Genomic DNA, 26,134 nt, shown 5'->3' on the forward strand with positions numbered 1-26,134 from the left:
TTAAGAGCTGGTAATCTTCTCGATTTTCTGATCTAATCGAGCCTCTTGAGATAAAAATCGGCAGCACCTCCCTCCTAGCTTCTTCTTCAATAGGTGTGTGATTCGGCAGCACCTCCCCAATGTATGTGGGTGTGTGTGTATGCACTGTGTGAGTGTGTGTGATCATAAGTGTGTGTGTGTGTGTGTGTGTGTGTGTGTGTGTGTGTGTATGCAGTTCTTTAAATAGGCTCCTACAGGCTGAAAATCGATCTGGGTTGCTAAATGCATCTGGGAGCTTCTCCAGTTAAGCATGGCAAGTCCAGTTCTCTGCCCACCAAGTGTCAGGTTGGCTTGGTTAACTGGTTCTGAGACTGAGTTGCAGGCTTGGCAGCTTTCCCATGACTCCCACAAAGCAAGAGGGCGCCCCCTAGCTGCTAAAGCTGATCTGGAGTGGCCTGGGACTTGTTCCCACACAGTCCCGGGCCCCCGGTGCCTCCCTGGACAATTTTTAGGAAATTTGGTTCTAGGCTAAAACGGGTCATACGAATCGGATTTTGATGCCGTAAATTGCCATACGAAGCTCTAACTAAGGCGTACTGGCCCGTGTACCTGCCATATTTAGCAACCCTCGGGGTCCGAAAATGCATTTTTTTCAAATTCGGGGTACAGGTGCAGATTTTCGAGACGGTCAAAACTCGACGGGTCGGGTGACCAAAAACTTACTATTTTTGGAAATTTTTCACAAAAATTATTTTATTTCACATTTTGAAGCTTTATAACATTCTAAACATCATGGCACTGACAGAATCTGGAAAACTACTAAAAATAGTAACTTATTCCATTGTATTCATTTCGTGGTACAAGGGTGCTCTTGTGATCGGGTCAGAGACCTTACACCGTAGTAATGGTCATCAACTAAGAGGATATTTTAACAGTACTCCCCGCACTCGGGAGTATGGGGTAGTCTTGGCGACTTGTGTCCTACCTTTAGCAGAGCGTCCAAACACCTGCTTTTACTGTGACACCTATTTGTCTGATCATGTAATGGGTGGTTTAATAGAGATGTAGATGAAGGGCTCCTGAAATAATTATCAGCTAAGCTTTTTTGTCCACTGAAGGATTTTGTGTGTGTGTGTGTGTGTGTGTGTGTGTGTGTGTGTGTGTGTGTGTTTAAGTATGAAAAATCCCTTCATAATCGAACCATACTTAGACAATTGTATTAAATAATATATTAAATAACAATGTTTTAAAACAAAATGTCAAAAATCATTTCATATACACCAATACAACATTCTGTATCTAATGGATAACACAATCATTTAGATCAAAAATTTGATCTTTGATTACTACAATATAATATCTTAGTGTTGTATCTTATGTGCCCATCCTTTGGGATGAGCTTCCACTACATGTACATGTAGAAGGATCCAGCTGGTACATTAGCTGGTATATTGGATGATCTTCCGTTACTATTGCGGTTTTCGTTGTAATCCCAAGGAAAGAATCTCTTACCTGTCACCATCCAAGAAACACAAGCTTGTCAAAACTGGCATTACTTGGGAAGACAGGTGTCAACGACTCCCTCCCCTTGTTATTGGTGTCAAAAATTACAACAAAAACTAACATCATAACCTAGATCAATGATTAAGTAAAGAATGAGTCCTTAATTTACGATAATGTTTTCATCTTTTAATTCCAAAAAAAATTGGACAACATCTCCTTCGTATTTTGAATTAATTTTCAAAAGTCCAGTCTACTTCCATCTCATCCGAGACCCTCACGTGAGGATTAAGGCTTTATTTAAAAACATTGGAGTGTTTAAAAGTAAAGCATTAAAACTAAATTCAAAAGTTATGCTGCTATTTAACAAGGAGAGGAAGTGTTGAAAAGCAATTCCCATTATTATTTTCACAAGGTGAGTACACTCAGCCACCACCATACGCTATAGTCATACACCTACCACCAGAAATGTGAAAAGGCCAGCATCAACTGCAAAAAATCATATGGTGACTAGAAGTTTGAACCAAGTAATAACATTTTACTCAAGATCTTTCGTTACCCAAATGACGAACATAGTTAGCAACCCAGGCAGATAACAGTGCCAATGCATTCCCAACTACAGTCTACCAACACCATATTGTGAGGCAGATGCTTAAATTCTGTATAGTCAACCTGTAGTTATATTAAAACCAAAGCAAGGTAGAATTATAGGACCTAGAAAGTGCATCAAACAGTGCATCAAAAAGTACAAATACGCAAAGTTTGTCGTTACAATCTGGTTATCAAAGAATTCATATGAGAAATACCTAGCAGCTTATGAGTATACTACCAAAATATTAACAGTAAACATGTCTATGTGTGCTATGCATCGCGTGCTTATGTGTCCTTATGCATCTTTGATCAGTGACCTATTCTTGATACATTGCATTTGTAACTCAAGAAGGACCGTATGTACATGTATGTACAGGGCTTGTGAAGCTTCATGTATGCCTTTGTGCGAGGAGCATACAGGTACCCAGATGATGGTAGTCTTAGTTGAACATGTAAGAAAGCCATAACATATCAAGCATCGTCGCATAGTTCTACAACTCTACTCAGTACATTGAAGCCTAGTGGTGTTATGTAAGTGATAGCAAACCTCAATACTAAGGCACGACAGTCGAGGTAGTGAACATGAAGTGTGAAAGAAGTCCAGGATAACCAGCAACCATTATAATAGAAAAACCAGCATTCAATTGTTCCTTGATCTAATTTTCCACAAGCATTTAGCTGTTCTTTGAACCGATTTTCCACAAGGCCATGAAGGTTATGTTCCAAAAACAAAGTAATAGCATTTCATAACATGAAATTTCAGTAAGTTGAAATGCTACGCACCAGCAGCAGCCAGAAATCCAGCAAGTTAATAGCATCACTATCGCTTCTTGCATTAAAGCTCTCTAAAAAGTGAAAATTTTGGCAGCATCTCCTTTGTATAACGGATGATTTTTCAAAAATTCCACTCACTTCCATCTCTACCGAGACCCTCACATGAGGTTTAAGGCTCAACATCACGCATCAAATGTCTTTAGCTAGGGTTAAATGAAAAACCAAGTTTCCCTACACATGGGCCTTACAGCGTGTCTATGTGTGTTTATGGATCGCATGTTTATGTGTCATATCACCCAAAAGTTGATACTACTAGAAAAACAGTTTTTATTCATGTTCAAAAAGGCCTGCATTTCATGTGTCACATCAACAAAAAGCTGATACTCAACCATTATGTACCAATCCCTGGAAAAAAGTACTTCAACATGCCAAGCTTAACTATTAACCATAAGAATTATTGTATTAAGGCAACCAGTATTTGTATCAAGTATCTGTGTGTGTGTGTGTGTGTGTGTGTGTGTGTGTGTGTGTGTGTGTGTGTGTGTGTGTGTACCGAGTAGATGCCAGGACATCTATTTCTCATGCTGTTGCTCAAAGTATGTCCGATTGGTGATTCTATCATGCGCTATCTATGGTATTTAGATTACAGTATGTTGAAAATGTAGTGTATTAACACTGCTAATTCACCAATTCCCAAGAGCAAGCAAGTATCTCTCTTTTAAGAAAAGACCGTTTTTATTAATGTCCGACAAGCTTGACATTTATGTGTCATGACTTTGTATGTTCAGCTAGAAGCCCATTGGAATTTCAATTTTGAGTCAATGCATTCTATACTAACCCAGAGTCACATTTAACATCCATATGTATTATACAAGCCATTTTTAAAAAACCAACTGTATGCAGCTTCTGTAAATGCAATTGCAAAAATTCAAAAGTGTCGAGTATGCCTCATCAATCAAAACAACTATTATACATCTAATGCGCCTGCAATCACTACAAATTTGTACCGTTTCCAACACATGTTATGCATCCTGAGTAGGTGCATAGGCACCTACCTATTTTGCCGATGTCGAAATGTGGCCATTGGTTGCAACCAGACTTGTTTCCGTTGTAGCATAGTGAATGTAGAGCGTATCAGAAAATACGAGTTCGCGAACAAAGCCATAGCCTGCCTGGAAGAGTTGATTAAGTGGAAAATCTGCCAGATCAAATTCTATCCAAAGAGCTGCAAGGCCAACATGTCCACAACAGAATTTTTGCCATTGCTAATCGTGTGTGTGTGTGTGTGTGTGTGTGTGTGTGTGTGTGTGTGTGTGTGTGTGTGTGTGTGTGTGTGTGTGTGTGTGTGTGTGTGTGTGTGTGTGTGTGTGTGTGTGTGTGTGTGTGTGTGTGTGTGTGTGTGTGTGTGTGTGTGTGTGTGTGTGTGTGTGTGTGTGTGTGTGTGTGTAAACCACCCACCTCCATTGCTAATCGTGTGTGTGTGTGTCCAAATGTCCACAAAAGCATTTCCGCCATTTCTAATCCTGTGTGTGTGTGTGTGTGTGTGTGTGTGTGTGTGTGTGTGTGTGTGTGTGTGTGTGTGTGTGTGTGTGTGTGTGTGTGTGTGTGTGTGTGTGTGTGTGTGTGTGTGTGTGTGTGTGTGTGTGTAAACCACCCACCTCCCATGAGACGAGCCATTTTGATAAGCACGGAGCTGATCCAAGACCTATGCAGCTTTCAAATGATTCAAAACAGAGGCATCGAGCTTGATAGCTGTAAGGAGAGAGTGCTTCTGAGGAAGCTTGTTCTGTGACAAGGTGAACTTACTGTGGGAAACCAAGATCATGTAGCCAGAGTGATCTGCAATGAGCTTTGAGCTGATGCTTTGATCTAAAGTTGTTATTGCACTTGCATGCAATGTAAACAGTAGGATTAAGCCTCAAGAGACACCCCTATGTATGAGAAAGCACTCTCTCAATCATCAAATGGTAGATCAGAAGGCTAAGCAAAGGGGATCATGCACTCTCAATCATGAACGCATAATGGCAAGGTTGTACGGGCAGACAGCATGCTATGTGCATGTGTGTGTGTGTGTGTGTGTGTGTGTGTGTGTGTGTGTGTGTGTGTGTGTGTGTGTGTGTGTGTGTGTGTGTGTGTGTGTGTGTGTGTGTGTGTGTGTGTGTGTGTGTGTGTGTGTGTGTGTGTGTGTGTGTGTGTGTGTGTGTGTGTGTGTGTGTGTGTGTGTGTTTGAGTGAGTGAGTGAGAGAGGGAGAGAGAGAGAGAGAACGGATACCCGAACTGCCGCAAGGAGCGGATTGAGGGATATGGTCTGCTGAGGTGTAGGGAATCAGTATAGAGTATCGATTCTCAAGGATAGGGATTGAGAATGCATACCATACTCCGCTTTTTAGAGCGTAAGAACTCTCATCGGTTTGGTGCCATGTATTAACTTCCTCCATGTGGGTAAACTATTGTATACACCTATTTATGGAACAGAATCACTCCCAAGAACAAGTGTTCACACTACTATTCTTGGATTTTTGGATAGGGATCTTTTATTTGAGGTGATATATGGGTTGGTGTTTGTAAGAAAATTTCTTAAATTAGTACGCCAAGTAACTTGCCGAAAAAGGCCATCACCTGCTGATGTGGGTGAGTACATGGGGCCCAACTAAAGAAAGATCATTCCCATAGAGTGATTGCAAAGGCTCGAACCAAATTGATGCCATAGGCCATTATGACACTTCATGTGTGTAGCGGATACTGCAAGTCAGAGCACCCAAGTTAAATGTTCAAAGGATTTCGTGATTGCAAGTGAAGCTGCACGCTTCTCTTTTGTAAGAATGATATTCTTTATGGGAAAGACAGGGAGAAAGCTGACCGACAATGTGCACGCATGTATAGACTTCATAGATCTCTCATATACTAAGGGTATAAACAAATTGTCACGTTTAAATGTGTGTGTGTGTGTGTGTGTGTGTGTGTGTGTGTGTGTGTGTGTGTGTGTGTGTGTGTGTGTGTGTGTGTGTGTGTGTGTGTGTGTGTGTGTGTGGCCCTCACGAAAACTATGAGCTGTATAATATTTTTAAGATGTATAATGCATGCACCAAACCACACAAAGTGAGTGGGTGTGTGGGTAGCATTAATTGCTCAAGTCAAAGTACGTGTGATCTGGGTTTAGCAGATCTGGGCAACTATCATTGAGAAGGGCGGGCAACACCAGGATGTATCGCCAAACCAAGGGATCCCACAAGGACTTCCAGAATGCCGTCATAGCGTAGATATAGGAATCGACACTGTCAGCTTGTAGAGTGAGACAAAGGGAGTGACTGGACAAGGGCTGAAATAGAGAATAGTATCTATATTTAAAAAGCAAGGGTGTGTGTGGGTGTGGTATACATCTGGTAGAAATTTGGTACCATGAGCAATTACATGTGGTCTTCTCTAGAGACTCGGTGAAATTTTTCTAGAGAATAGCAGCTCTAGGTTAGCACATCAAAAAGGGAAGCTGTCAGCCAAGGGTTAACCAACGACTTGTCAGCTAGGTGTGTGTGTGTGTGTGTGTGTGTGTGTGTGTGTGTGTGTGTGTGTGTGTGTGTGTGTGTGTGTGTGTGTGTGTGTGTGTGTGTGTGTGTGTGTGTGTGTGTGTGTGTGTGTGTGTGTGTGTGTGTGAGAGAGAGAGAGAGAGAGAGTGTGAGAGGTAAGACAACTACTTAAGAGCTGGGGAAAATCCACCGAATGGAGGTCATTAATGGCTGCTTTGAATAGCTAATAAAGGTGGACCTTAAGTGGATGTAATGAGGAGTTGGAAAGGCCTATCAAAGGTGGGTCATGCCAACTCTTTTTGAAAGAGAAAAAACTCTATCATAATATTTTCACAAAATGCAAAATAATCATAGAGTTTTCAACTCTCTCTCTCTCTCTCTCTCTCTCTCTCTCTCTCTCTCTCTCTCTCTCTCTCTCTCTCTCTCTCTCTCTCTCTCTCTCTCTCTCTCTCTCTCTCTAAGAATATGTCTCAATTGCATATAGTACACATGCAGACAATTCTACACACTTAAGATTCTCTCTCTAGAAAGACACCTTGTGTGTGTGTATGTATGTGTGTGTGAGAGAGAGAGAGAGGGGGGGGGGGGGGGGGGGGGGGGGGGGGGGGGGGGGGGAGAGGGTGTCCCCCCTCTCCCTCCCCTAATTGCACACCAACCTCCCCTCATCACCTACCCATCTTGAACTTGCCAGTAGTCCGTGTGTCTTAATCCCTTAGCATTTACGTATGCAAGTCCTTTAGTGTGATACCCTATCACCCTCAATATTTACGTTTGCCCTTTAGTGTTTGCACACCAAGTGAGGGCACCACAATGGAGCACCCACGTGTATGCCCCAACACGCATGTAGGGACCCAAATCCTTTTTGTTTTTTTTTTTGAGAAGAGTAGAAATATATTAGAAAAAAAAGTTACTGAGAAAGGATCTGCCCACATGTAAGGGGTGGGACTGCCCTGATACCAAGAAGTTGATTACAAGAGGTATAGCATTCTGAACCTAGCAGGGTGATAGAACAAAGGGGCAAAAGAGCTCCAGTTTTGCCATCTATTTGACTGCAATAAAGAGGATACGGACAAATCATGTGTGAAAGGACCCTGTACTTTGTTACATAGATTAAGGGCAAAAGACCTTAAGTCAAACTTAAGAAAACATATGGGACATACACACTGGCTATCAAAAATAGAATCACTCCTCTGATTCCATATGAACCACAATAGGTATCCTCTCCAGATGGTCCATAGTGGAATGTTTAGACCTGTGCAACTACCCCATAAGAAATCCTTGAAGTCCATAGCTTTTAGATTGATTTGGTTGGTTACATTCTGCACGGCTCTTAGAAGTTCATCATTAGCCTTACAGTTGAACCATAGGTGTAGGTTATCTTCCATAGCTTTATGACATCTAGTACATACCCCATTACTCACTTTTGGTTTGAGTGCTTTGCTTCCATTCCATATGCCATTATGAACGATGAGCCACATGAGAGTAGAGTGCTTTATCTCAAGAGGAAATGCCCAAAGACATTTAAACCTGTAGGTCCATTACTTCCTACTCCAGCCTATCTTCCAGATTTTGTTTAATCTTTTTTTTATGTCTTCTTCTACTGCTACCTTGGGACAAAACTGTTTGAATACTTCTTCAGTCAGCTTGCCCAACCTATTTGCAGCTTGTGAAGCTCTATGGGGGACAGTGATTTGTACCAGCTTCAATTTTGTTGTCTCCGGACACCATTTGGCTAAGGACATTGGGATTGAGAATTGCAAATGAATTAATTTGTATATCTTCAGTTTGCCCTAGAGGAGAATGTCATCCCAATATCTAATGCCTGCTTTATGACATTTGTGAGCATTTCCGCAAGGTAAAAAAGAGGATTTCCCTGTAAAAAATCAAAACCATAAAGAGTCCTGTAAAAAAATGGACTGATTAGCATAAAAATCTGCTGAGGGTTTCCAGTTTTCTTTGACCATGCCAGCCACATTCTACAAACCAGCTTAGACCCTACTGGTTGAATATTAACAATTGAAAGCAAGATCTCCCTGAGGTGAAAATTTGACCACGATTTGTAGCTTGAACATCTGAATTTCTGAGTGTCCCATTTAATAAGAGTTGCCCAGTAATCTTTGGACTCTGAGGCTCTATATATCCACTTGGCAACGAATTTGGTGGATAATCTCTCCAGATTAAGCAGTCCAAGACCCCCTTTATCTTTTGGCAAACAGCAAATTTCCCAAGAGACTTTGGACATCCTTTTGTGAACATTATCACCTCCCCATAGAAAGTTCCTTGCCAATGTAAATATTTTGTTAATCTGGTATTTAGTTGGGGACTGTCAAGACAAAAAGTATATGAGTGAGGGCAGCAGATAGTGATTCAAAATAAAAGCTTTGAATGAAATGGAGGAGTGTGCATGCTGCCATTTACCCAACTTCTGTTTGAACTTATCTAAGACCCATTCCCATCTTTGTGAAAAAGAAACTTTAAATCCCATAGGTATGCCAAGCAGCCTAAAGATTTCTCCATTCTTGAGCTCATGGAATCCAGAAATAGTGACAACTTGAGCAGTTTGACCATTATAACTTATGTACCATGTTTTGTTGTGATTCATCACTGAGCCACTTGCTTTGCAGAAGATGTCTAGATGCTGCCATAACTGTGTAGCTGAAGCACTATCATTAGCTATTATTGAGTTTGTGTCATCTGCAAACTGTTGCAATACAAGATCTCTATCCATCCCTGAAATCTTCAATCCCTGCATGCTTTCTTTGTCTAGTGAATCTTTCACTAACCAACCAAGAGAGTCAGAGAAAATAGTGTACAGTAAAGGGCTATAGAGAAACCTTGCCTAATAGATCTCTTGAGAATAAACACTTTTGATAAATCTCCATTAATGGCAATTCTTGCACAGGCATTACCAAATAAAATTTAAACAAATTTAATGAAGGGATTTCCAAAACCAATATTAAACAGGGATTGAAAGATGAAATCCCATTCTGTTCTGTCATAGGCTTTGTCAAGTCTATCTTTAAAAAGAAACTCATGGTCACTGTCCTGAGCATACTCCATGGCTTCCCAAAGAGTAATAATAGCATCCAGAATATATCTGCCCTTTATAAAACCCTTCTGCTCTGGCAATATGATCTGCTTCATGTGGTCACTCAGCCTCCTAGCTAGGTCGAAAGAGAAAATTTTGTAAATAGAAGTCAGATAGGTAATAGGTCTCCAGTTACGTAGGTCTTCCTTTTCCCCTCTTTTATGAATGAGCTTGATAACACCAATGTTCATAGAGGTAGAGAGGGCTCCTACATTTAAATCCTTCTTTTAAATGGACAAGAGATAGGGCAATAGAAAACTCTTATAAATTTTTAAGAACTCATTTGGAGTTGCATCTATCCGTGGAGATTTGCCATCTTTTAGAGCATCAATGGTATTTCTCAGCTCCCCCTCAGTTAGGGGCTGATCTATCACTTTTGTTGTAGACTCAGGCACACTTGTTTTTCTTGCCTTGGCAATAGTGGCTCTGGCAGCTGTGATATCAGCCCCTATTTTGGGGAGGAGGAGAAAATTTCAGCAAAATAATTATTGGCATACTTTAGGTTTTCTTTATAGAAGCAGTCTGAATACCATTCTCATCCTTAAGCAAAGGGATGAAATCTTTGATGTTCTTTTTCTTAAGCAGATTGAACATTTTCTTATCAGGTTTATTGATTTTACCTGCCCAAAAATTCTCTTGTCCATTGGAGAGAGGCTTTGGCAGCTAGGAGCTCCTCTTTTCTAAGATTGGCTTTAAGATCATCTAAGAGGGACGATGGAGGACTACTAGGACCAGACAGAGCTTCAAGCTCTTCAATGTTCTTCCTTATCATCATCCTTCTATTTTCTCTGATGGCCCTAGCTTTTTTTTTAAACCAGTAAGAAGTGTCTGGGTCTCACTTATTGCTTTGTCCCAAGCTTTGAATGCAGAAACATTATTACAAAATGCAGATTCAAAAATACTCTCTACTTTACTTTTGACAATGTCTAAAGATAGCAGTGATTGATACAGATGAGGTCATTCTGCCTTATACATACTCTTCTTTCTGAAGTTCAAAGATAATTGGCAAGTGATGAGATGTTATGATAGAGTTTTCTTTATAACAATTTACCTGCCAGTAGTCCTACATTATACTAGAGCTCATGTAGACCCTGTCCAACCTGGTTGCTCTATAGCATGGACCATTTTGTTTATTGCTCCAAGCATGACCAGTATTCTCCGAGATATCAACAAGGTTGTGCTTTTATAGGACTTGCTCCCATTTTGCCTTTTCAGAGCTTCTTATGGAAGGCCGCATCTGATTCCATGTGTGTAAAGGAGACTCAACCATATTAAAGTCGCCTACAATCATACAAGGACCTGAGAGGTTAGATATCTCTTCCCATGCAATAGATTTTTCCACAAAAAGGTTAGAAGCATAGACAGAGATAAGAGTGTAGTTGAAAGGTTGCCCAAGGGTTACTACTATCCAACTGCCCTTCTGGGAGGAGTGTTGAGATGTAACTAGGTGGTTATACTTGTCTAATATGCCCAAAGCTGCTCCTCCTCTACCTTGCATATGGTTAATGGTATACCAGTTATATCCAGAGCCAATTCTTTGAAGGTTGGAGGTTAGGTTTGAACCAGTGACCTTCATCTCCTGCAAACATAGGAAGTCAGGTCTGAAATTAGTATCAAAAAGGTATTTTTTAATGACATGGGCCCTTAGAGGATCAATAAGACCCTTGTAGTTGTAGGTGAAGACTTTATATTAGAGCACTTCATTTTTGTTGTTCTTTGCAGGTTTAGACATAGAGATTGATGTCCTTGTAGGGTCCTTGGAGGGCTCCTTCTTTCTTTTTGAGTTGAAGTTCTGAGTCAATGGAAGCCTCTCCTCTTTTGCCTGGGTCATGAAAATGTCTACAAACTTGTCAGGTTCACAACTAAGCTGGGCTTTAGCTGCTCTGTCATGTTCCATAAGTTGAGATTCAAATTTCTCACTGTCCTTGAGTTGTGTGCTAGGAATTGCAATCTCCTCAGAGTCGGAATACTTTGAAGAGGAGAGTCCCCTGGCTTGAATCATAGGGATGTCAGGAGGAGTGAGAAGCCTTTGACTTGGGGCTCCATTCTAGTTTACAAATACCTTGGGGGAGGACCCTTTCTCTCTTAGAGTCTCCCTTTTAGCATTTTCTTCCTGCTGAGGGAATTCGTTTTCTTCCTCTTCTTGCAGATCGTAGTTAAGAGGGTCAAAAACCCCGTGCAGGAGAGGGCTAAAACTGTTTTTATTTTTTTTGGTAGGTTGTCTGCTATTCTTAGCATTTCTAGCAGTGTTTTTCCTCTGGAATGGTTGAAAAGTATCTTTTTTCTCATGCTGGTTTTCTTCTTGAGGAGGATGGGGGGCTTAAGATCTGGACAATCTTTAATTGAATGATCCTGTCTCGTGCAATGGAAGCATGCATTGGGCAAGTTCTTGTAAAGGACTGTCTGAAGGTGCAATAGATTTCCACCTGTGTCTTTAATAGGAATCACAGACTTCAGTTCTACCTGTAGATCCACTTCTATAAGAAGATGAGGGTCCCATTTGGGATTGATTCTAACTCTAGCTCTTTGACCTAAAACTCTACCCACATTGGACCCAATGTTTTTTAACCAGGGAAATAGCTCAATAGGTAGGTCTAGAAAGTCTATCCAAACTACAGCCTTAGTTGGTTTGGGACCTCTAGGGTTAAAACCAGTTAAAAACTGACAGGGCAGCATTTGTGATTAGCCATTGACCTTGACTAATAATCTGGAGTGCAGAGCTAGGATCATCACAAAAGAAAAGATAATAGCTATTGGAAGGAATTGCACATGAGAAACCTTGATGTTCCTATTCACCCAATTAAGAGCCATCCATTTTTTTAGGGCTTCCACCGAGGGCCTAGTTCCATGTAGAAGACCAATGACCACCCTTTCCTGCAGTTGTGAGTGCCAGAGCTTCAATTCATGTTTGGGAATAATCACGGTCTCTTCATTGGACAGTCCTTGAGAAGGGTTGGCTGTGATTTTGTCTTCCTTGTCATGTGAACTGTCACATGGAGAAAGGATATGTTGGGCAGGGGCTGGCTCCCCTCTGTTACAAGTGTTTTCTTGCATCCCGCTACTTATAGCATGCCCCTATTGTAGCTGCTCAGAGAAATCCCTAATATTCTCTGACGGTATGCCAGAAATAAACTTTCTATTAGTGTGCATGTGGAAAGAAATTTGTACCTGGATAGAAATTCAGAGGATAAAATTGAGGCAATGGGGGTCTGAGTTTAGACATTCTAATTGTGGGGAAGGTGGAGGGTTGAGGTTAATTTACCATTTTCGCATACGAAGGAGGGTGTGGCCCCAAGAAAGCTCCATTGTGCTTTGAGTTGAGGTTAATTTACCATTTTCGCATACGAAGGAGCATGTTGAGGTTGAGGGGCATGTCCTGCTTGGAGTGCCCTACCATGGCCATTGTGTAAGGCTTCTGATAATTCCATTACTCCCACCCCCCAGAAGGAGGGGCGAGGTGGCGTAAGAGGAAGAAAAGACAGAAGTTACATTTCAGCTTAGGAGGAAAGGGGAAAGACAATGAAGGCTCATGCAATCCGTACAGCTCATGTAGAGGGGAGAGCGCAGAGCTGTCTTTTCCTCTTGCCAACTTTTTATCATGAACTTCTACTCAATCAGTCAAGAACCCAAATCTTGAATTGAGTCCCTTTTTATTAAATGGGAAGGGAGGTTTTTTTAAACACGTGCATGTGTCCCTCCCCTCTCTTTGTTCTATATCCTATGTGCCCCCACCTCTCTCTCTCTCTCTCTCTCTCTCTCTCTCTCTCTCTCTCTCTCTCTCTCTCTCTCTCTCTCTCTCTCTCTCTCTCTCTCTCACACACACACACACACACACACGCACACGCGCACGCGCGCGCGCACCTGTATCTCATAGTCAAGAGCGAGTACAGGAGATTATGCAAGGGCTAGGGAGAGGATAGGAGGAGGAGAGAGGAGGCAACACTTGATGGATTCTATGTGTGTGTGCGAGGGTGAAAGCGTGTATGGGAGACCCATGGCACTACAACCTCATGCCACTATAACCTACTTGTTTTTCCACGTGGACCACAAAAATATAAACGACCCATACTTGTTGCCCATTACACGACACATAGTCTTCACCAAATCATGACCAAATCACAGCAAGTGGCATTCCTTGAGTTTGTCATTCTATTATGTACCTATAGAGAGATATATGTGAATGAACTTTGTGTGTGCAAGTTGTGTGTTTTGTCCTATGTAAATTTGCAGCATGAGGACTATAATTTTTCTTATTAAAGAACGTTTTAGAATCAAACAATTATAATTTGGTTAGGTATGATGCTATTTGGAAAGTTTTCCAGTATTTGTGTAGGATGTGATTTCTAGTATTTGTGTAGAGTAAATGCAACATTGTGTAATTGTGTCATAACTAGAGGACATTTTATTTGTGTCTAAACCCCATCAACATGGATTAAAAATTCAAGTGATCACTCAAAATGAAATCAAAGTGAACATCTTATTGAGAATGTCAAATATCTATTAATGTTGACAAGTTAACACATTTTAATTTGTAGACAAGGTTGGTAAAAACCATTTTTGAAAAAATCAAGTTTCTATAGTTGTTAATGTTTCTTAGCGCTTTGTGATCCTGTAAAAGTTTTGAGTGATCACATTAATATACAATCCATGCGGGCCACCAACCACTCAATTAACACTCACTCAAATCATGTTCCCACTCCCACCCTCTAAATTAAATCTTAAATCTATCATACCGCTTACTAAACCAAACCCCACACCCACCCAATCCCTAGTCCTCCCTGCCTCAACTTCAACTTCCCTAAAAATTAAATGGACATCTCAATATCTAATGATTTCTTTTTGAATTTGTATTAGGAACCAATGTACAGTTTTTGAAGTTTTACTAGAAAAGACATCTTAAATTTTTAATTAGGTTTTGAAATAGTTTAACATAAAAATTAACTACGTGCATAAATGAATGCTCTATAGCCTTCAGGCATGCCAAAAAGAAAAAATCTTTCTATAAACTATCTTCTAGATATTTATTAATTTTTAAAGGAGCTTTTCATTGACTAGTCACTCTCTCTCTCTCTCTCTCTCTCTCTCTCTCTCTATATATATATATATATATATATATATATATATATATATATATATATATATATATATATATATATATATATATATGTCTCTCTACTGCCTAGTTTAAGTTTAATGAACCAATCACTTACCAATTTTGATCTATCTGTTAATGCCAAATATTTGAACAATTGGTGATGCTTTGATTGTAACTCCATCGAAAATTGATCAATGATATCATCTTCCTATCATTTAAGTTCCATCATCCACAAAATTTTAGTTGAGCAATTTAATGAGAAGTGGCCTTGCAAAAGAAAAGAACACAAAGCATACTTATATCCATAATGTTTGCACATTCATAAGTACTTTTGTTGCCCTGATTAATGATATCATTTAAGTTCCATCAATAAAATTGTAGTCTTGCAAAATAAGAGCACTTACTTTCTTTACTGTTATTTGGATTTCAATACAAGTATTCTGGTTACCTTGAAATTGATTATATCATCTCCTATCAAGTCAATCTATTGAGATAAGATAAGGGTATAAAACCTTATAAAAGGTTTATTAACACACAACAATTCAAATAACAAATATAATAGCACAAACATGGTGAGGATGAGTCACCCTTTGTATTGCAGAAGGAGGGGTTAATTGCCCCCTCCTCCTCCCTCATCTCTCTATCTCTCGTGTACGTTAATCTTGAATTAATCACATTAATGTACGTTAATCTTGAATTAACCACATTAATTAAACACACATATCCACTTCTACACCATCAGCAAAATTGTAGTCAAGCAATTTAATAAGAATTACTCTTGCAAAATAAAATAACACTTACATCCTTCAATGTATCTGGTTTTCAATATCTGCACTTCCACAAGCACTCTGTTTGCCCTTATTAATTAGGTTTTGAAATAGTTTAACATAAAAATTGACTATGTGCAAAACGAATGCTCTATAGCCTTTAGGCATGCCAAAAACAAAAAATCTTTCTATAAAGTATCTTCTAGATATTTATTAATTTTTAAAGGAGCTTTTAATTGACTAGTCTCTCTCTCTCTCTCTCTCTCTCTCTCTCTCTCTCTCTCTCTCTCTCTCTCTCTCTCTCTCTCTCTCGTGTTTAAGTTTAATGCACCAATCACTTACCAATTTTGATCTATCTGTTAATGCCAAATTTCTGAACAATTGGTGATGCTTTGATTGTAACTCCATCGAAAATTGATCAATGATATCAACTTCCTATCATTTTAAGTTCCATCCTCCACAAAATTCTAGTTGAGCAATTTAATGAGAAGTGGCCTTGCAAAAGAAAAGAACACAAAAGCATACTTACATCCATAATGTTTGCACATTCATAAGTACTTTTGTTGCCCTGATTAATGATATCATTTAAGTTCCATCAATAAAATTGTAGTCTTGCAAAATAAGAGCACTTACTTTCTTTACTGTTATTTGGATTTCAATACAAGTATTCTGGTTACCTTGAAATTGATTATATCATCTCCTATCAAGTCAATCTATTGAGATAAGATAAGGGTATAAAACCTTATAAAAGGTTTATTAACACACAATCAATTCAAATAACAAATATAATAGCACAAACATGGTGAGGATGAGTCACTCTTTGTATTGCAAAAGGAGGGTTAATTTCCCCCTCCTCCACCCTCATCTCTCTATCTCTTGCGTACGTTAATCTTGAATTAACCACATTAATTAAACACACATATCCACTTCTACACCATCAACAAAATTGTAGTCAAGCAATTCAAAAAGAATTAATCTTGCAAAATAAAATAACACTTACATCCTTCAATGTTCTATGGTTTTCAATATCTGCACTTCTACAAGCACTCTGGTTGTCCTGATTAATTAAATAAGTTCCATCAAAATAATTGTAGTCGAGCATTTCAATGAGAAGTAGTCTTTGCAAAATAAACGAACACTTACACCCTTCAACGTCACGTGGTTTTCAATATCTGAACTTGGAGTGAATGCTTTTCGATGAGTACTTTGGTTGCCTTGGTCATATTTATCTGCCTTAATCATGTTTTGCTTGAGGGCCTTGATCACCATACACCTTAGTGTTGCTCCAATTCTAGAAAACTTCAGCACAGATGACTCTCAATCATGGGATGGGGTATAAGAAGTCTTCTTGAAAGTTTCTTTCACAACCATATATAGCATTACTTCTTCAACCTTTCCATAAGCCATGATCAAAAGTGAGAAGAATATTAGACCCCTCTAAACTAATGTTAATGTCTGATGAAATTCAAGTCTCAAATCAAAACCTGGAGCATGAAGCTGGATTTTCCAGTTCCCCAGCTTCCAAAAATGCCAATGGTTATCGGAGTTTCTGTGTAAGGATTCAAAATCAAGGTTGCTACTCCCTGCATTAGTGCTTTCCTACTTGGGCTTAAACAAAATTTGTAAGAATGCATGCACAAGTGATCAATTTGTAAGAATGCATGCACAAGTGATCAACTTGCCAATGCAGCAATGACTGTATGTTGTGAAAACTTCATCAATACACCAACCATGGCCAAGTTTAATCCTAATCCTTTTACCTAGAGTATCCTCCAAAGTAGGTTGGTCAAAAGCTTTTTTGCCCAATTTTTGGGCCAACCAACGAGACGGTCATTTGTTAAGTCATATCACAATTGTAGTGAGATCCATGAATTGATAAGATAGAGCATGAAATTCAACAAGATATGGATCGCTCGAGCTCTACTATATTCAAGAGATGGAACATCTGCACCCCTGTTGATAAGTTCCCTTGCTATGTCCACATCTCTCTCACGTATTGTAGCCTAAAGCAGGCTAGTTTGTTTGATTCTCTTTTACTTTATATTTCCAGCATAGAGACTTGTGAAAACCAGGATCTACATGCTCTTTTAGATTCCACATGAGGAAGTGTTTAGTTATATCATTAGTTCCAACATCCTTCATCATCTCATCAATCATGTCCTCATTTTGTTCTTTTGCAGCCCAGTCCAAGGCCGTCATATTCTCCATATCCCTTCTCTGTAGTAGATCAGCACGGCTCTTGGTTTGGTTGAGTAGGTGGCGTACAATCTCTAGCTGACCTGCCCTAGCTGCTTCATGAAGGGCAGCTTCTCCCGAAAATTCACACATGGCAATCCACTTGTCTTTACTATTGACGCTACTTCAAAAGTTGCTATCAAGCATAGTTTTAGATAGCAAAGTATGTACTACCTTTTCATACTTTCGTGCTGCTTCATGCAGTACTGTCTCCCCATCACAATCCTGCACATCCACCCAAGCACCTCTCTCTAAATGTTTCTCCACCATGTCACAAATTTCAAATTCAATGTTGTTTCCCTCATCCGTGATTTCCATTTCACTGATTTCCTCCTCTGAGCTACTTTCACTCTGATCTTTTGTAGAAGGTCTTGACAGCCTGACCATATTGTGCAGAGTTGTTTGCCCCGAGATGTCTCTCATACTGATCCACCCTTTCTTCTTGTCCATAAAATTCAACTCTTCTGTCTCTTTTAAAAGCTTCGAGAAGACATCTGTGTCGTACTTCTATGTAGCAACATGCAATGGCGTTCTACCATCATCACTCGTAGAATCTACCCAAGCTCCAGCTTTAAGTAGACTGCTTATGTGACACTCAGAAGAGATGGCGACTGCTACATGCAAGGGTGCAAGGCCAAATTCAAATTGTTCATTGATGAGGCTGTGTTTAGATTTTGCACTGATGAAACTGACTTCTGATTTTGCAGGTGTTGGGGCATCACAAGGAAACTTTAATTCAATTCTACATAGCAAAAAAAAAAGACTTTCCTAGATAAATATGAACATATGTAGGAACAGTCCAAACTAGCAAAACAAAAGGAACCTTTTATTATATATATACGTATATGCAGTAAAAATGACCCACATAATAAAACTATGTAGCTTTTTGACCAACATGCACGAAAAGAAAACTATATAGCTTTTGAACCAACATATGCACAAGAAAAAACTACATAGTAATTGGAACGGAAGAAAATCTATATATAGTAATATTCACGTTAGTTTTATATACACAGTTTAATACAATAGCTAGACAAAAAGAGTCACATATGTGAATAATATAAATTTAACTTTTTTATTATATACAAATTTATTGACTTTATAATTGACATAATAATATTATAGTAACAAATCTCACAAATGTGTCGTAGATCTTGCATCAAAGAAATTAAATCTTTGCATCAAACTCATTATGCATGGGTATTTGGAACAGAGACTAGCTCATAAGGAAAGAACAATGTATAAGAATAATTCACAATAGCTTTTTGAAGAATTCAAATCTAAGTCATAAATTTAATAATTGAAAACAGTTGATGCTAGAATGTTCACCCTTTCTTTGGATCTCAAGGTTACATTAAAATAAACAAATCAGTATAATGTCACTCAACCACAATTACATCATCCACACTTGGTGGAGAAGAGTCACATTTGGAAATTCTAACTTTGTTTGTGGCCAAAAGGTACACCACAAATGATGAGCCCATGCCATCCACACTTTTCTCTTGATGATCTCCTGTGAAATCCGTACTACGCTTTGCTAGATTGAAACTAGCCTTTACCATAATATACAATGCATCAACTTTTGGAACCTCTAAAAACTTGATTAAAATCGTCTCTTGTTCGTCTTTATCAAAGTTCATATCCTAAATAAAAGTTCAATTGTAAAAAGTCAATACTTAATTGAAAAAGCTTAATCCATGTCAAAAGATGAGTACAACTAAAGTTAATCTCTTTACATATTCATACAGCCCATTTGAGAGTTCAGTGAAGGCTTTTGTGTTTTGAAGAGTAACACTCTCATTAAGAACATTCTTCAGTACACTCTGCATGCATAGAAAATTGAAAGCATAAAAGTTCAGTTAGAGCTCTAGACTATGAACATTTGGGCAATAGATAGCAATTACTTTTTTCTTGGTGCAATCTTTTTTTGCCTTTTTAGTCTTAATCATATCCATCATCTTTTGATTCCATTGCATCAAAAAAGTTAAGTTAAAGCTCAAAGCATACAAGGATATGAAATATATAAAAGTGAAAAGACGTGAGTAAACCTTAGGTGCACGCTTGCTCTTTCTAGAGCTCACATCTACTTGATTTTCCTCATGAGAGCTCTAAAATCCCATTTTTTTCTTTAATGAGATCAACCTTTGCACGTTCTCAGAATAAAACACATTAAATACATAGCTAGTTTAATTATTGTAAAGGACAATCACATAGACATACCTTTGCGACATATTCAATAAGAGCCAAGAAAGAACCATTTGAAGCTAAAGCCTCATCCTCTTCTTCTACATCCTAATAGTAAATAACTAGATTAAATAAACTGTACAAAATAATTCGAGATAATATAAGTTAAGAAAACATACATCTAGAAGGGCTTCAACTTGCACGCCAGTGAGAATTTCATCTGAATAGTTATGGTCTTTCTTAATGTCAATATGAGGATGATACACATCCTCATTGACAGGTTGTAAGTGATTTTCCTCAATCTGCAATTGTATAACGTTTCTAAATAACTTCACTTTAAAAAAACAAAAAAATTTAAAAGATGTAGAAACTCCCACAAGTTTTTTTTTTTTGTCTTCCACCTTTGCATTCACTAAGTCGGCTTCCTACAGTGCACAACTTCACATAATAAATCTTATTATGATAGCTAAAACTATGAAAAATTAATGATAATGTGGCTTACAGATATTAAATTTGTGGTATTGACGAGCGTTGATTTTTTCTTTTCATTATTTTTCTTAGCTTGCCTGTAACCCAAGAAAAATGTGTAGATGTCCTCCACTTTCCAATAGTACTCTGCACCACGAAAGTTCATCTCCTCAATTTCATCATGGTGCTCATGAATGAAGATCACAAGTTCATCCTTCCCCTCTAGATTGTGTCGTAGGTCACAAAGCTTGGAATCAAATGCTTTCATCCAACCTCTAGCAGTTCTCAGATCGGAGCAATGGACTGCATCTACACTGTCAGCGTAATACTTTGCAAGGAACTCTTTTCCATACAAGAGTGCTGGATCTCTATCACTTTTCTTGAGTGGGAAGCAAAAGAGTTGCTCATATGTCGGAACTGGTTTTTCAACTGTGTCTTCCTTTGCAACTTGTATAGCCTTGCTATGCCTTTGAGACAATCTTCCAGCTGCCATGCTATTCTTATGATCAGCCTTAGAGGACTCTCCACCACTAGATTCTAGCTCTTTCACCCTTTTCTCTAGCATTGCTATTGTCTCTTTGAGAGACATTGTTTTAGATGGAGCAGCCATGTAATAGCTACAATTACACAAATTATACCATAAATCATATAAAGTATAGACAAAACTTAAAAACCACAACAATATATTTTTTCCAATCAATTAAAGTATTTAAATGTTAGATACATCAAAGGCTAAGCAGTTGTGCATCTCCAAACTACTGGCAAATTTTATTGTGCACCAGTTCTTGAAGACATGCACCTCCTACTAACTGCAGTAAAGTCATGTATCACTACTTTTCATGAGTTCCAATCTCTCTCTTTGTACTGTTGGCTTTGTATCCTCCATTTACAATGGTCTGAACTATCGCGTACTAGCCATGCTAATTTGTCAATCTCTCTAACAACTGCTTGTAGAAGATCATCTTCACCATCACTTTTGGTTGCTACAACGATATCACCACAAATGCATACATACTATGAGACTACACAAAACCATGCTAAAAACCACTCTTTGAAATGCCCCACACAATCATACATAGTCTACACTACAAGAAAGCGCAGTCTATGAGCAAGATGCTGAGAATCTGGCAAGCTCTACTAGTCACAAAGCACAATCAACTAGCTCCATGTGGTCAAAATACCCATCTCGAGAGTTGTGCTCATGGAAAAAACTTCTCTAAAATGGTCCATTGGAGCCACTACTCATCAGTGTGTTCCATTGAAGGAAGAAAATGAAATATTGTGAAGAGTACGTCAAACCGGGCCGCTCCAGATGGAGGCTAGAGGAGGGCATATGATGATGTTGTTACTTATATGTCTCTTATTGTGTCGAGGTTAGAAAGTCGAGGGTGCAGGGGGATCTTTGTCAGAGCATATCTTCTCTAGAATGGAGCGTGGGAGGGGAGTCATTGGGGTGAAGCTACGCTAGACCAGAGCAAATCGCTTTCGCCATGTCAAAGCCGAGAAAAAGTGCTCGATGCCAACTTCCCCTGCCGAATGGAAGTACGCTAGCCAAATAGCCACCAAATTGATCGAGCCAATTCCAATCGTCAATGTCAAGAAGAAACCATCTGGGAGAAGCTCGCTTGACGTGGATGTCCTAGCTCTTTGATATGCCAAGAGCTATTGCAAATTACCAATGCCAAGCCAAGGCAAATCACCAAGAAGAAGGTTTCGCCGAATCCGTAGCCATTGGTGTTGTGTCCAAGCCATTGGAGAAGAGCCTAAAGTACTCTCTCTCTCACTTCTCTCATGCCAATGATGAGCTTCCAAAGCTCTGCAAACTTCAAAACCGCCTCTTCGCTCTCCACCGAGAGAGAGAGAGAGAGAGAGAGAGAGAGAGAGAGAGAGAGAGAGAGAGAGAGAGAGAGAGAGAGAGTGAACGTGCCCTTACACACTCTTCTTCAAAAAATGGCTCTTCTATCGAAATTGCACACACATCCTCACCCAATGGCTTCCCTGCTCTACTATATTTCACCAATTAAAGCTTGGCTCATTGAGCTCCCAATTGCCAGCGCTTTCAATTGCTCAATGCCCTCCCGGCTTCAATTTTTTACTTCTGTTTGTCAGCTTTGCAATGCTCACAAGCCTTGAAATTCCCCTTCGTGATGCTCTTATATCCGGTTACCCGATGTGTGTGTGTGTGTGTGTGTGTGTGTGTGTGTGTGTGTGTGTGTGTGTGTGTGTGTGTGTGTGTGTGTGTGTGTGTGTGTGTGTGTACTGTTGAGATGTCGAGCTCTACATCTTGAGCTGGCATCCACTACTACGGTCTTGGCCGCTGACGGCATTTACTCATTGGCGCGTTAGGTGACCGATACGGAGGATCTCTGCCAGTGATTCTACAGCTGGACTACACTTATCGTGCCAGCCTAGTATGCTTCTAGCGAGTTCACACTTAGTGACAACATGTACATATGTGCTACTTTTCAGCTTTAGCACTTAGTCATTTTTGTACTCTCTTTTCTGTGAAGAAGAAGAATAAGCTTTCCATCTTTGTGTGCTTTGTGCTTGTCTTGTGTAGCTCTCTTGCATCCTCATTCTTTACATGGTATCAGAGCCTGGTGCAGGCAAGAGAGGCTAAGAGAGCAAGAGCATCACAATCTCTTCGTTCGCAATCCACGGCCAGATGCGAACAGGTCTCCAAAGTGCAGTACACAGAGATTTACTGTACAAGTACAGTGGTTGTATGTACGCTTGATTGTGGACACTCGTTGAGTGTAGAAAGTGTTACAGGTACCACGATAGCAGGTTCAACAGATTTGCAGGTTTTTGCAGATAGCAGTTATTTTGTCTTAGTGCTTCAAGATGTCTGACGGTTTCAGCCAGATTGTTACTGAGAAGCTTGAGAAAAATAACTACCCTGCATGGAAGTTCAGAATAACAAATTTCCTAAAAGGAAAAGGTTATTGGGACTATGTAGAAGGAGACAATGAAAAGGAACCAGAGATTCCCGAGGCAAATGCTACAGCAGAACAAAGAAAATCTTTGAGGGACTGGTAGCAAGGCCAGAGCAAAGTGATGTATTGGCTTTCTATGAGCATCACAGATGGCATGATGGGCTATCTACAGGATGCTGAAACCCCCGCCATTGCATGGAAAAACTTAGGCAGAGTGTTCGAGGTGAACACCAAGGCCAGGAAGCTTCAACTAAAGTCGGAGCTAAATCAGGTTAAGAGGAACAACCTCTCAATCAATGATTATGCCTAGAAAATCAAGAGTATCATTGAGGCTCTTGGATCTATTAAAGTCTCAGTGGAAGACGATGACATTGTCCGTGCATGCTTGGATGGCCTAGGAGATGAGTATGTACATTTCAGGTCTTCCATGAATACAAGAGACGACATCCCCATGTTCCAAGATTTGATTTCTATGCTTATTCTTGAGGAGAAGAACCTTGACACATCTTCTTCTCATGGCAGAAATAATTCTGAACAGGCCTTCTATTCTAACTCCAACAGAGGTAGAGGTAGAGGTCATGGTCGAGGCCCAAGGGGTTGCAGGGGCCAATTTCTGGAAGGTCAATCAAATCAAAACAATACAGGTGGCAGGGGAAACCAGTCTCAAGGCAGGGAGAGTCAAAGAGGTCGTGGTGCAGGATCAAGCAGGCAGCAACATACTCCAGATAGCAAAGAATGTTGGACTTGTGGTGAAAGAGGTCACATGTCACGTGACTGTCCAAAGGGAAAAGCAAGTGGAAAGAGAGAACAGGGCAACTATGCATCTACTAGCAGAGATTCAGATGACAGCAAAAACGAGCGCATGTTTGTTATGCAGCATGTAATGAATACAATGACTGCAGAGAATTCCACCCAAGATGATGTTTGGTATGTGGATTCAGGTGCCTCTAATCACATGACGTCTCGTGGAGAGTGGTTTAGAGATATGTGCAAACCAGATGTGTCAGGCTATGTGCAGACAGGAGATGACACAGCTCACCCCATTGCTCATGTAGGGGACATACCCCTAAATACAAAGAGTGGGAAATCAAAGTACTTAGCAGATGTAATTCATGTCCCAAACATTACAAAGAATCTTGTTTCTGTTGGACAAATGGTTGAGCAGGGTTTGCAGGTTCGCTTCAATCCGAATGGCTGTTATGTAGAAGATTTCCAGAATGGCTGGAAGCTCATCACAGAGGGCAAATGTGTGGGCAGAATGTTTACGCTAAATGTAGACATGCCTGAGGTAAAAGCTGCATTATTTGCACAGGGCACAGGTGTTGTCGCTGATGTTGACATTTGGCACAAACGCATTGGCCATGTCAATGAGCAGAGATTGCGCAGCATGCAATCAAAACAGATTGTAAAAGGTTTGCCCAAATTCAAGGTGGATGGAATGCATAAAGTGTGTGCAGCATGCTAGTTTGGAAAACAGTCAAAGGGCTCATTTCCACATGAGCACAATGTATGTAAAAAGCCACTTGAGGTGGTGCACACAGATGTTTGGGGTCCAACTGATACTGCAAGTATACATGGTTGCAGATATTATGTCTCTTTCATTGATGACCATACAAGAAAAGTATGGGTCTACTTCATGCGTAACAAAAGTGAAGTGTTTGGTCACTTTCAGGACTTCAAAGTCATGATTGAGAAGGAGACAGATATGCTAATCAAGACATTGAGGTCAGATGGAGGGGGAGAGTACTTCTCCAATGATTTTTCAGATTTTCTGCGAATGCATGGTATACGCAGGCAGTTTACATGCAAATATACTCCACAACAGAATGGGGTCGCAGAAAGGAAAAACAGTCACATTGCAGAGGTTGCACGTGCATTGATGAATGAGAAGAACATGCCTCATCATTTTTGGGCTGAAGCTGTAAATACAATTGTGTACATTATGAACAGAACACCTACAGTTGCGGTGCATGATGTAACGCGTGAGGAAAAGTTTACAGGTACAAAGCCTGATTTGGCACACTTGAAAGTGTTTGGATGCATAGCTTACGTGCATGTACCAGATGAGTTGCGTAGGAAATTGGATCCTAAAGCAGAGAAATGTATTCTTGTGGGATATTCCCTTGAACAAAAGGGGTACAGGTGCTTCAATCCTACTACACAAGAATTAAGAGTGAGCAGAGATGTAGTCTTTGATGAGATGAGCAGCTGGTACAGTAATGCACATGACACTATTGGGGCTAATGTAAAAGATGATGTGGTCGTACAAAATGTGAGGCCATAGTCACAGGTTTTGAGTGGACCACAAGAGTCCTCTTCTCGTGGATCTGTTGAGAAGCCATGGAATGGTAGACTACGTACGCAGGTTACTCCACCAGCAGGTACAGGGAATGTATCATGAAAAGGAAAGGAAAAGGTTGATGAACCTCCCTTTATGGCTGATGCATCATCAGGTTTTTCACACGTAGACATGGATTCAAATGGTTCTGAACAAAGTCTTGATGAGGAATTTGGAATTCCGGCTGTCAGGACACCTGGTGTAAGGAAAGTACAAGAAGATGCTAGAGGGCAAAGGAGTGACCCAGGACCGCGCAGATCTAACAGAGTCAGAAATCCAGTTCAGAAATTGACTTATGATGGGTATCTAGTGCATCACCAAGCCTACATGGCTAAGGTGATACAAGATGTGGATCCCACATGTTTTGAGGATGCAGTTGGAAATGTGCATTGGGATGATGCAATGAATGAAGAGATGGCTGCATTGGAAGCAAAAGACACATGGGAGTTGGTGCCATTGCCAAGTGGCAAGAAAGCTATTGGTTGTAAATGGATGTATAAAACCAAGCATAAGTCTGATGGTAACATTGAGCGTCACAAGGCAAGGCTGGTCGCAAAGGGTTATGCACAGACATATGGCATAGACTACGAGGAGACCTTTGCTCCAGTGGCAAAGATGACGACTGTGAGAGATGTCATAGCAGTGGCTGCATCTA

The 26,134-nt window shown here is 39.9% G+C and overlaps 1 pseudogene; it reads right to left on the reverse strand.

Annotated features, from left to right (window-relative positions):
- Positions 1-26,134, reverse strand: part of LOC147440081 (uncharacterized) — a 59,002-nt pseudogene that overhangs the window by 24,749 nt on the left and 8,119 nt on the right.

The sequence above is a fragment of the Adiantum capillus-veneris genome, chromosome 16 (assembly GCF_014529385.1).
Source record: "Adiantum capillus-veneris isolate H3 chromosome 16, ASM1452938v2, whole genome shotgun sequence".
Taxonomy (NCBI): Eukaryota; Viridiplantae; Streptophyta; class Polypodiopsida; order Polypodiales; family Pteridaceae; genus Adiantum; species Adiantum capillus-veneris.